This window comes from Pteropus alecto, unplaced genomic scaffold (assembly GCF_000325575.1).
Source record: "Pteropus alecto unplaced genomic scaffold, ASM32557v1 scaffold7, whole genome shotgun sequence".
In the NCBI taxonomy this organism is placed as follows: Eukaryota; Metazoa; Chordata; class Mammalia; order Chiroptera; family Pteropodidae; genus Pteropus; species Pteropus alecto.
Window position 1 is genome coordinate 65,333,129 of NW_006494614.1, and position 14,036 is coordinate 65,347,164.

Genomic DNA, 14,036 nt, shown 5'->3' on the forward strand with positions numbered 1-14,036 from the left:
CAGTCCACAAGAAGAGAGCAATAAATCAAGAGGTTTGTGAGACTGAAAGTATTAAGTACAAAGAGGCATGCCCAGGATGGAGCAGAAACGAGAAAACGTAATGAAGACACAATTACACAATCATGGAAATTATAATGTTTCTATATCTCACTGGAATTAAGTTAATATAAATCTGAAACTTATTTGGGTAAGCTAAGATGTCTAAGATAAACCCTATGAAATCACGATGAAAAATACTCAAAAATATAATAAAAATATTAAAGAAATTAAAATGCAACAGAAATATTTAATGAAAAAGAAAGCAGTAAAGGGAAATAGATGAACAAAAAGACATGAGACTTATAGAAAACAAAAAGTAAATGGCAGACATAAAACTAACTATATAACATTAAATGGGACTGGATTAAACACTCCTATCAAAAGGCAGAAATCATCAGACTGGCTTTTAAAAGAGATTCACCTATATGCAGTTGAAAAGAGGCACTTAAGATTCTAAGATACAAATATACTGAAAGTAGAAAAATGGAAAATGATATGTTAAGCAAGCAGCAATCACAAGAAAAGTGGAGTGGCTATATTAATATCAGACAAAATAGGCTTTAAAATACATTACTAGAAAGAAAGAGGGACATTTTATACTGAAAAAAGGGTAAATCCATGAGGAAGATAAAACAATTATATACATATAAGCTCATAATAACAGAGCACCAAAATACGTAGAGCAGAAACTGACAGAAATAAGGGAGAAATAAGACAATTCAATAATATTATTTGGAGACTTTAATACCCCACATTCAATAATGGATTGGACAGGTAGGCAGAAGATAAAAAATAAAACAGAAGGCTTGATCAACACTATAAACCAATTAGCTCTAACAGACACCTATACTATACTTCACCCAATAACAGGAGACTATACATTCTTCTCAATTGCACATAGAATGTTCTTCAGGATAGACCACATTCTAGGCTATAAAATAAGCTCAATTAATTGTAAACAATATAATAAAATATATTTTCCAACCACGATGGAATAAATTAGCAATTAATAAAAGAAATTTGGGGAACTCAAAAGTACATTGAACTAAACAGCACACTCCTAAATAACCTATAAGTGAAAGAAGAAATCAAAAGAGAAATTAAAGATGCTTTGAGAAAAACGACAAAGTACGCAACATACCATAACTTATGAGATGAAGGTAAAATGTGCTTAGAGAGAAATTATAACTGTAAACCCCAGCAATAAAAAAGAGGAAATATTTCAAATAAATAACCCATCATTTCGCCCTACAAAACTGGAAAAACAACAAACTAAACCTATGTAAAGCAGAAGGAAGAAAAGAACAAAAGTTAGTACATAAACTAACACAATAGTGAATAGAAAATAATAGAAAAAAAAATCAATGAAACCAAAAGCTGTTTCTTTGAAAAGATCAACAAAATTGACAAACTTAGCTAGACTGACCAAGAACAAGAGAAGAATCAAATGACTAGAATCAAAAATAAAAGAGGAAACATTAGTAATGACCTTAGAGAAATAAAAATGATTATAAATGAATACTGCAGACAATGTGTGCTAATAAAGTAGATAACTTAGATGAAATGGGAAAAATCTCTAGAAACTCACTCACAAAAATATTGAAACTAACTGGAGAAGACAAAGACGATCTGAATAACAAAGTGATTGAATTCATAAACAAAATCTATCCACAAGGAAAAGTTCAGGCCCAACTGCTTTCACCGCTATATTTTACCAAACATTTAAGGAAGAATAAATTCCAGTTATTCACAAAATATTCCGTAAAATTGTAAATGAGGGAATTCTTCCCACCTCACTCCATGAGGTCAGTATTACCCTGATAACAAAACCAGAAGAAACCTACGGATGCAAAAGTCCTCACCAAAATATTAGCAAACAGGATACAGCAACAACAACAAAAATTATACACCATGACCAAGTGAGACTTATTCCAGGCTTGCCAGGTTGGTTTAACACCACATATTCATTAATTTAATACACCATCTCAATAGAATAAGAAACAAAACTACATGATCATCTCAATTGATGCAGAAAGAGCATTTGCCGAAATTCAACACATTTTCTTGTAAAAAACTCAGCAAAGTAGGAATAAAAGAGAACTTCCTCAACTTAACCAAGGACATCTATGAAAAATCGAGAGCTAACATCATACTTAATTGTGAAAGACAGCATGCTGTCTCCCTAAGATCAGGAAAAAGTCAAAGATAGCTGCTCTCAAAATTTTCATGCAACATTTTACTGGTGGTTCTAGCCAAGTTAATTAGGCAAGAAAAAGATATTAAAGGCATCATTATTGGAAAGGAAGAAGTAAAATTATCTCCGTTCTTAGATGATATAAACTTGTACATGAAAAATTCTAGAGAATCCACTAAAAACTATTTTAACTAATAAACAAATTCTGCAAGTTTGCAAGACTTAGGAATGATATACTAAAATTAGTTATTTTCTTTTTATCATTTCACTTCATTTCCACATCTATCATATTGTTGTTTGTTGCTAAAAAGTTATATATAATATTTTTTCTTAAAATTCTATTTCTTTTTTTTTTAGGTTCCAAAGTTGTACTAAATTTAGATCAAATTCAAATTCCTGACCCTGTCCTTGATGACCTTAGTCTGAAGTGATAATTTCCTTCCATAATTTCTTAAACCAATATTTACCTGTACATTTAAAATGCTATCTTTCCTACAGTTGTTTTGAATGGTTATTCAAGTATTTTGCTGTTAAACTCTTATCATACTCCATGTTGTCTTAATGATGGGTCATGTCCATGTTTCAGTGATATCTAGAACATTGCCTCGGAATGGTAAATGCTCTGTACATATTGCCCAGTTTCGTTTATCATGCTTTTCAGTATACTTCTCTGTGAGCTGTGTGTTTCATTAGATATTTACTTTGATAATATAGGTGTCTACTATTCAAAAATAACATGATCTCATTTATAGTTTTCTAAGCTACAATTTTAGTGAAGAAAAAGATATTTTGATATGGTAATATTTACTTTCCTGTTAAGAATAAAATTTGATGAACTAACTCCTTATTTGATGAACTAACTCCTTATAAAATATGATGAACTAACTCCTTATCTGGAAGACATATTACTTATAGCATGAAAATGGCCACTTCTCCATTTTTTTTTATATGAAGAAAACTTCTAGATGCTCAGTGAGGTAAGAGGAGGGTTAACATTAATTTAATTGTGTTTTTTAACATTAAATTAAGCTTTTTTTCAAAAGAAATTATGGATACTAGGGGTGTACTAAAAGTGTTCTTGATATACAGCAGAATTAAACTCCTTGTAGAGATGATAAAAGTATCTGTAAAAGAAGAGGGCGATTGAAATAAGAAAATTGAAAATGGCTTGTTCTTTTCAGTGTTTTGGATAAATTTTTTTAAAAAGCAAAAAATAGAAATAAAAAAACAAACACCTCCAAAACTCATACTTCTTAGGATTTTCGCCTTCTATAGCCCGGTCCTATATTTTACTGGTGTTGGTGTATGTGAACCCTAGACTACAGCAGAAGTGAGGACATAAGAATTCTGAGCTTCGTTATAAAAAACACTGTGACTTCTTTCTTGAATAAACTTTCTTCTTGGATCTCTTGCATTAGAAGAAAGACATACGTAGAGAATAGCTCTGGAGAGATGCATATGGCAAGGAACTGAAACCTGACAACAGCCATATGAATGAACTTGGAACTGAATTCTGGCCTCAGGCAAGTCTTCAGAGATTACAGCCCAACCTGCCTGCATGACTGAAATTTCATAGGGGATCTGAACCCAAACTGCCTACCTAAACTGCTCCCAGATGAATGTAAAATTCTGGAAAACAAAACTATAGTGAGCAAATCCATGGTTTCCTGAAGATGAGTGGGTAGAGAGAGACAGTTCATAAAGAGTACAAGGCAATTTTTGGTTTCATGGGTATAATCATGCATTAAAATTTATCAAATGCACAATTTGTATGTAGTTAATATATATGTCAATTATTATACTTCAATAAAGCTTTTTATTAACAATAATTTTTATTTTTCAATTATAGTTGGCATACACTATTTTATTAGTTTCAGGTGTAAAACGGCGATTAGACATTTATCTATATAACTCACAGTGACCACCTCAAAATCTAGCATCCCTCTAGCATTGTACATAGTTATTACAATATCGTTGGCTATATTTCTTAGACTATACCTTGTATCTCCACTACTATTTGTGACTACCAGCTTGTACCTCTTTATCCCTTTTCTCTTTTTCACCAATCCCCCTAACCATCCTCCCATTTCGTAACCCTGAAATATTCACTGTATCTATGAGTTTGTTTCTGTCTTTTTTCTGTTTATTTTGTTTGTTCGTTAGTTCTTTGGATTCCACATATGTGTGCAATCATGTGATATTTGTCTTCCTCTATCTTACTTACTCCACTCAGCACACTATCCTCTAGGTCCATCATGAATATCTTTTACCATCCCATTATTTTAATCTCTATGTGTATTTTAATCTGAACTGAGTCTATTGTAGGCAGCATATGTAAGGGTCTTGTTTTCTTATCTATTCAGCGACCCTATCTTTTGATTGGAACATTTAATTCATTTCCATCTGAAACACTTGTCGATAGATACTGCCTAGTTATTGCCATTACTTATTTAAACTTTTGCTACATATTTTTTTCATCTTCTTAAAGAAGTCCTCCAACATTTCCTGTAATACTGGCTTGATAGTGATGAACTCTAGCTTTTTTTTGTCTGGGAAGATCTTTATCTGTCCTTTGACTCTAAATGATAGCTTTGCTAGATCAAGTAATCTTAGTTATAGGTCCTTGCTTTTTATCACTTTAAATATTTCATGCCAATCCCTTATGGCCCACAAAGTTTCTGTTGAGAAATCAGCTGCCAATCTTATGGGAGCTCCCTTGTAGGTAATGAACTGCTTTTTTCTTGCTGCTTTTGAGTCTCAGGGAACCCTTTGGATGGAGCGAACTGTGTTCTCCAGGTTGATGGCACCTGAAGCTGCGGGCTGGGAAACGGTAGGGCTCAACAAAGGAACATTAGCTCTTGTCTGCACCTCTATTTGGGAGGAAGCCTCCCCTCTAGCCCTTGCCCTGAAGCCTGACAACTCAGCGCCTCCCTGTATGTCCCTGGCACCCCTCCAGTAGCTACCCAAGTGCTAGAGCTCAGAGTGAGTGAGTCGATCAGCAAATAAGGATGAACATGGACCCTTTAAGAAGAAGATCTCTGCTTCCCACAGCCCTCTGTCTCATTCAGCCGCAACCTCCACTGTTTTTCACAGGCGGGGACTTCTCTTCCTGGCGCTGGAATGCTGGGCTGGGGATCCCTGTGTGTGGCTGGGACTCCTTGCTCCTCAGGTGAGGAATGTGGCTCTGTAGCCCAGATAGCCCTCCTGATTTTCAATTGCCACACGTGGTTGTGGGACCTGGCTGTTTCGCATCTGGGCCCCTCCTATCATTTTGACGTGACCTGTTATTTGAGGTGACCTAGTTGTAGGGCTTCTGTTCAGGAAGACTTCAGATGACTCTGCATGCTGTTTGCTCTGTAGTTTTGTTATAATTTCAGTGTGGTTGCTAGAGGAGGCATGCATAGCCTCTACTTTCTATACCATCTTGCCCCTCTCTTCAATAAAGCTTTTGAAAAAACAAAACAAAGGTAATGAATACTCAAGCAGAGTGAGCAGGGAAGAGAGACATGGAGACCAGGGGGAGGTGGGGACAGCCAGGGACCCAATGTCAGAGTAGACATGATAGTGGTAAAGTTTTAAGATTAGGAAGGAATTATATAGAGGAATTATGGACATTAGCTTTGGAACCCAAACAATGGTGAACAGGGGACAGGTTCTGGTATGATTTGAACCTTGTCCTTGATGTAATGCCCTCTCCCATCCCCCACTTAGCAAGGCCTGATCCCTTCTGGGCACCTCTTGCCATGACTGTAGCAATGCTTGCTCTATTGAGGCACACAGGGCTCTTCCCTTATCTCTACTTGGGGACTTAGGTAAGATGCGAGTCCTAAAGGAAAGGCATGGCAGGTGAAGTTTCCCAGGTGAAATACTCTGCCATAGACTACAGGGAAGAAACATAAATGAAACAAAATAAAACAAGTAAAAAATCCCTATGAAGAATGTCTTGCAGGACATTCATTTCAGTGAGACACCAATGGACCAACAATCCAGTGGTTCCAGCCAAATAGTGACTGTGTCAGTGCCTTTAATTCCTGGCACAGGCAGACCCCAGGAAATGTCAGCCTAAAGAGAGGTCAGAATTTGAATCACAGAACTGTCCTGGAACTGGACAACCATCCGAGCAGGGAGTGGCCAAGCCAGATGGGATCCACTGGGCTGACGTCAAGACTCCTGACTCTCAACCCCTTACCTGAAAGGAGTCAAAGTAACAATTGTTGGGGCTGATAGAGTAATGCACTGCTCTGAGTAGCGCACACAGCTTGGCCCTGGAACCCATGGCATATATGCCAGGAAAGTAAAGAAGAAAGAAGTGTTATAGTCATGGGAAGGACACAGCTGCCTCTGGAGAAAAAGAAGATGGGCATAAACCAGTTCAGGTCACTGGGGTAGATGTGAAGACCTTATCCAGTAAAGCTATAGGTGTGAAGCTGTCCAACATCACTTCACAGGACAGGATTCTCTGAACTTCATCAAAAAGTTCCTACTGTCCCCAGGAAAACTTAAAAGGTGATATTCTCAAAGGTCACACAGCTCTGCCATAATGGAGACAATTGATTCCATGATCGGCTTCTCTCCATTGGGCTTCAGTCCCTCCTCTCATACATCCATCCCATGCTCATTCTCTTCTCCAACTTCCCAATTCAGAGGAGATACCAGACACTGGTGCCATTGGGGCTCACTCTCATCTCATACCCCATTGATCACTGTGTCAATCCACAGTGACACTGGACAGGAAGGCAGATAACTACAAAGTTCTGGGCTTTGTATGCAGGGTATTTAAAAACATACCTGGGATTCGTTTTAATAAGGTATGGTAAGATGACAGACATGGAGTCAACTGCCTTTAAAGAAAGAGCTTTTTACTTACAATTCCCCAAAGCAGGGAGCATGGCAAGCCATGCAAATCTACATGGGGAAACACCAGAGTCAGTCAGGAAGTAGAAGGAGTGAAGGGCCAGAGACTATTGTGATTTCCACAGGAAGGAAAGAATGGGCAAATCAGGGTAGGCAAGGTGAGATGTTGCATTGAATAGTTTGAATAATTCTGACAAGCTCCTGGCTGTGGGGTGATACCTAGTTGTCCAGCACTTGACCCTGGGATGATTTAGGGTAGAGGGATAATGTTCCAGACTGCAGAATCCTGATAAAAGGAGGTGGGTGGGGGTATGGACCCAGATTGTTTGGTACTCACTTGCAGTTAAGTTGTTCTCTATCTCTAGAAATTAGGTAGCTCTGAGAACAGCAGTCTCTTCAGGATCAGCAAGACCCCAAGATAGCAAAGCATCACAAATACAGAAAAAAAGGTGATTTATACAAAGCACAATCCTATCTCTTGATTTCACTAATATCATAATTTCCAGATACAAACAAATATGAGCTCAGTCTTCTTCCTTCAGCCCCAATACCAGGGTCCTGGGACCAACAGTGAATGATTGCTTTCCACATGCATATCACTCTTTAGATTGCCTGTCCTTCACAGCTCTAGATCCCACCCGTAAACACCCATCACCACTGCTACACAACCCCTGTCCTACACCAGAGCCATTTCCAAAGACTCCACAAGTAACTTTGTACTTGGCATTCAGAGAGTGTTTAGCAAAGGCAACCAGGATCTAATCCTGCCTAAGACACTCTGTATTAGTTTTCTGGTGCTGCCTTAACGAAGTACCATAACTGAAAAGTATAAATTATTATCTCACATTTCTGGAGGTTATAAGTCTGAAATCAACCTCAGTCATAACTACACACATATGTCTGATACCCTCAATCCTCTATATCATCTGTATTGTATATTCTGCCTCTTCTTCTGCTGAAGAAATAACTGCTATTTAACTTTCTATACACAGCAATAGTATCTTAGAAGAAGGAGTATGAAATAAAACTATTTTAAGTCATAAATGAGAAATTTAATGTAAAATTAACCTTCATGAAACAAAATTCTTATTGGAAGGTGTTCTAGTTAAGGGCGATAGAAAGTGATTCCACGTGAAAGATCTGTAATGATAGAAGATTGAGGATCCAAGAGAGAGGTGCATCTGTGGATTAAAAAGAAAGTGCTCATTATCTGTATAAAAGACAATAAATTGCATAGAAAAAAACATCGGAACTAACCTCATGGACCTTGGACTCAAAGAGGATTTTATGAATTTGACCTCAAAGGCAAGGGAAGTGAAAGCAAAAATAAATGAATGAGACTAAATCAAACCGAAAAGCTGCGTAGCAAAAGAAATCATCAATAAGGCAAAGAAACAACCATCCGTATGTGAAAATATATTTGCAAGCAATGCCTCCGATAAGGGTCTAATATCCAAAATATACAAAGAACTCATACAACTTAATAATAACAACAAAAAACCCAATGATATAATCAAAAAATGGGCAGAGGATCTGAACAGACACTTCTCTCAAGAAGACTTAGAAATGGTCAATAAACATATGAAAGGATCCTCAACATCGTTAGCTATTAGGGAAATGAGAATTAAAACAGTTCTGAGATATCATCTCACACCTGTTAGAATGGCTATTATTAACAGAACAAGTAATAAGAAGTGTTGGAGAGGATGAGGAGAAAAAGGAACCCTCATACACTGCTGGTGGGACTGCAAATTGGTACAGCCACTATGGAAAACAATATGGAGTTTCCTCAAAAAGCTAAGAATTGATCTACCGTATGATCCAGCAATTCCTCTACTGGGTATTTACCCCAAAGACTTGAAAACTCATATCAAAAGGTATGTGCACACCGATGTTCGTAGTAGCGTTATTCACAGTGGCCAATAAGACAAGAATCAATACATTTAAAAGATTCAAGTCATGTCCTCTGACTGTAATGTAATTAAATTAGAAATACACAACAATAGCTTACATCACAAAGTATTTTTCAACATCTAATCATTATTTCTTAAAAAAAAAAACAAAACCCTCAGCATACTAAAAATAGAGAGAGAATCCCTCAGCTTGAAATACCTAAAGTAAACATCTTAATACTGAAAGGCTAAATGTTTTGACTTATGACGAGAAACAAGGTATGGATTTCTGACCAGACAACTCTTGTTCTTATTTTAACTTGAATCCTAGCACTGTAATAAGCAAGACAGGAAATAAAATGCATAGAGATTGGAATGAAAAAAATAAAACGCTCCATCTTCGGATGAGATGATGGTCTGTATTAGTTTCCTAGGGATGCCATAACAAAATATCATGGTTGGGTAGTTTAAACAACAGAAATTTATTTTTTCACTGTTCTGGAGGCTAGATGTTCAAGATCAAGGTATCAGCTGGTATGATTTCTCCTTGGCTTGCAGATGATCACCTTCATGCGATGTCCTCATATGGCCTTTTCTCCTTGATGTGCTTCTTTCTGTAAAACCTGATCTCGTCTTATAAGGACTCCAGATGTATTGAATTAGGGCCTACCCTAACAAGCTCACTTAACTTATTTACCTCTTTAAGGGCCTTATCTCCAAATACTGTCACATTCTAAGGGTTAGCACTTCAACATATAGATCTTGGAGGAACACAATTCAGTCCATGATGGTCTATGTCGAAAGTTCCATGGAATTTGTAATAGTACTTCTAAACCGAATAAGTGAGTTCAGCAAAGTTGCAGGGTATAAGATCAACACATAGAAATTAATAGCATTTCCATATACTAAAAACAAACGTGGACACTGAAATTAAAAACACAGTCTCATTTATAATCACTCCAAAGATCTGAAATAGGTAGAAACCTAACAAAACACATGCAGATGCTGCATGTTAAAAATTACAAAATACTAATAAAATATATCAAAGAAGATCAAAATAAATGGACAGACATACTGCATTCATGGACTGGAAGAATCAACATAGTAAAAATGTCAGTTTTTCCCCAAACGACCTATAGCTTTAACACAATTCCTATCAAAATTCCAGCAAGTTTTTTCTGGATAAAACCACACTTATTCTAAAACGTACATGAAAGGACCTAGAAGAGCTAAATTTTTCTATGAAAAAGAATAAAGTAGAAGTGTTTTTACAATGCAGGTTTTGTTATTCTGCAGGACTGGTGAGATTTCTCTCTAGGTGTGGAGTGTAGGGATGTCCATGTTGGCAGAGAGCAAGAATTCCAGGATCTTGGGTTAAGCAGATGGTGAGCTTAGGAAAAATAATAGAATCCCTAATACCAAAGGGAGAAAAGCAATAAGTGTTCTGCGTCCCGTTTGTGCTTTCGAAGCAATCCATGGATGTCATTGGAAAGGAAGTTTTAGTGTCAGTGGTGAAGTTGTCTTTGGCACAGGGGACAAAGTCATTTCCAGCAATGAGCTCCTGGGTAGGGCAGCATGGGTATCATTTTTAAGTGGACGTGGTTTTGTTTTTATGGCTATAAGGATTATTATGAGTCTAGTAGTTTGAAGTTCCAGCATAGCCTGTAGGAAGCCCTCTGATTTGGCCAATTATTATGGGTCCTTTTCTTCCATTGTTGTTTTGGTTGGTGACAGGCAAGCAGGCAAAATTTTGGGGTTAGAGGGCTTGTATTAGCCAAGCTTGATGGCACGTAGGCCTCACCATTAATCATGTCTGGTTGAAATGCTGGCTTATTTGAAGGGTATGGGCCTTTGGATTGCAGACCAATGAAAACACCCACACTTGTAGTAATAAGACCAACATTCAACATCGCAGTGTGAAACTGCACTTGATGGATTTTGTTTTCGCTTTCTTTTTTGGTGGAAGTTTAGATTCAAATGGGCCCTCTATAGTTTGCCTGGCCCAAGGGACAACCTATAGTTAATGGGTCCTAGGAGAGTATACACCTCTATCTGGCCTCCAGCCTTTGTGGGATGGGGACAAGTAGGGACACACATGATTGTGATTTATATTTTTGGGTATCTGTTAGAGAAGATAATTCCAGAGATCTTTACACTGAAGGCAACAACTCTTAGGCAATGGTCCAATGGTTTGTAATAAATGTGAAGATAGGGCCATTTGTTGGTCAGGTCATCCCATGCTGAGATGACTACCTGAAATTTGACCAGTTGTATTGATCCATGTGTCTCGTCTTTTGTCAGGGAAATCATGGGTAAGGGAAGGAAGCAGCAACATTCCACTGATTTAAAAAAATTAAAAACGATTCGTTTTTATGTTGGTTGGCAGTGCCATTCATATAGTCTATGAACTCTCATTGCTGTTCATTCAGTTAATCTCAAGGGACCCCCTAGGAAGCCAAGGGGTCTTGAAGAGTGACCTCCTCTAGCACTATGGCATCTGGAAAAGGAATGAGAAAAGGTGATACCATTCCCCGATCCCACTCCCCATAGGTAGAATATTCCAGAGAGTCCAGGTTTGGCTCCATCTTGTATTAAGGAGGTCTCAGTAATTGTGCCAAGCTTGTTGGGTGCTGTTCCCATGACCCAAAGCATAATTGGCAGCTGAGTATGTAGGGTCACAGGCTCAAGGTCTGCAAGAGCCTCTGTTTCCAGGAGATTCCAGTATGGAGCCAGTCATTTTGTTTTAATGAGGTATAGTGCAGGGCCAGGATAGCCATTTTCTTGCATCAGAAGCTCTTAGGAAAATTGTGGTCATCATAGGTGGTCCAGAGACCTCAGAACACGTGAGAAGAGATTGCCACGGCCTCAACAGTGAAAGAACCTCTAAGAACACTAACTTATGTGCCTGTTGGTTTTAATTTGGACATATTTTAGAGCTTTTGTTGGAGGGGACCCCATTTGAGGGGAACCTGATGATAAGGGGTACATGATGACAAGGGTTATTAGTTATAGTGAACAAGACAGTGTAGTATTATTCAAGAATAAACAGAAAGGTCAATAGAACAGAATAGAGAACTCGGAAATAGACCCACACAAATATGGCTAACTGATTTTTGACAAACTAACAAAATCGAGTAAATGAAGGCAGAAGCCTTTTTAACAAATAATGCTGGAGCAGTTGAACAACCATAGGCAAAAGAAATAAGCATCAACCTAACCTCATCTTAAACAAAAATGAACTCAAAGTGGATCCCAGACTGAAATATAAAAGTACAAAACATTTAGAAGAAAATACAGGAAAAAATTGTCATGAACGAAGTCTAGGTTAAGGCTACATAAACACATAAACTAACAAAAAAAGTATATAAAAATATATCACTTTCCACATTTAAAAACTAAGAAAAGGAAAGAAAGCAGAAGAATATAATAAACACCTAAATAGAAATTAATGAAGTAAATAGAATAAACTAGAGAAAGTTAGTGAAGGCTTAAGAATAAGAAACTTGATAAACTTCTAGGCAAAGTTTATCAAGTTAAAAAGAGGAAATATATAAATTACCAAAATTAGGAATGACAAGGCAACACTACAGATCATACAAATATTGAAAGGGGATAAAGGAATATCATGACTCTATTTATGCCAGTAAAAGGATAACTTAAATGCACAAATTCTTTTAAAGACACAAATGACTAAAGTAAACATAAGAATAATGTGTGTTGCCCTATATCTACTTCTTCTTGGAGAATAAAATTTTATTCTAAAATGTATATCAGTAACAATGAAATACCAGAAGCGGGTCACTATAATAAAAAAGAAAAGAGAGAAATTTGCTTACAATTTTTTTCCTGAAAAACAAAATTATCACTGTAACATACTGCCAATGCTCATTTGTCTGTATTTGAATTATTCATTTTATGGATTATCCAAGAAAATTTTAAAGTTATTGCATGAATTCTGCCTAATATTTAGCTATACAACAGGATGCTTTTATCCTCAAGTAAATACATTCTCAAGGAATGCAAATACAATTGAACATTTGCTTAAATAAACATAATTAGGAAGATAAATGTATACTTAGGATAAGTGCTCCAAAGCAAAATATTGGTTTGCATCACAATTTCTCTCTTTTGGACATAATAAAAACAACCCCCACCCCCCAAAAAACCATAATAAAACCCCACCCCCCAAAAAACAAAATCCTCAGACTGTACTGTAGTATTGATATTAGAAGTAACAAATTATACAACACATATACAGAAAAAGACAAGACAATTATTTCAAACACAAAGCACAGAAAAATTTAAAGGTGTGTAAAGAAGTTTATTTCTTAAAAAGTTATATATATATATGTGCTAAAGAAACAAGTACTCAAAAAAATTTCAGGCTTGTCTACAAAGTTCTGACTGATTTGAAGTACTGAAATATCAAGAATGCAGGGGACAAAGCAACTTAAATTTAAAGACCCCCGATACTATAAGATGTATCTTAAATTTATTTTGCAAAGAAATGAAAGCAGTAGTTGAAAGGTCAGTTAAGGCTAAGTTAGTAATAGACAAATTACCTATCAGCCCACATTTTTTTTCAAACTAATGTAAACATATGTTTTACAATATTTCTTCCACACTGCAAGTGTCACATACATCCTGTCATATCCGTATTTTGAATAATTTTTATCATCCATATTCATTGCATCATTTGGCCATGATGCAGTGAGGAGACTTGACCCTTTTATATCACAATTCTTGATATATGATATTCTCTGTAAACCAAAAGCTGATCACAAAAGTTACATTTAATTCCTATTAAATGTAGGTGCATGTTCAATGGGACATCTTAGCTCATTTTTAGACTGTTAGAAGTTGGTGTGATTTACTTTGACCAATCTAAGATAAAAATACTATCCTAGCGTTTAGTGTGACTAAATGCCACTTTTGTCAAAACTTGCCCCTGAGTTTGAATGCTGAAATAAACTATAAAACTGAAAACACTCCAATATATGTTGGCTAATATTGGTGTCCGTACAATACTATGCCTTTTCTCTCTGTTAACATAATAC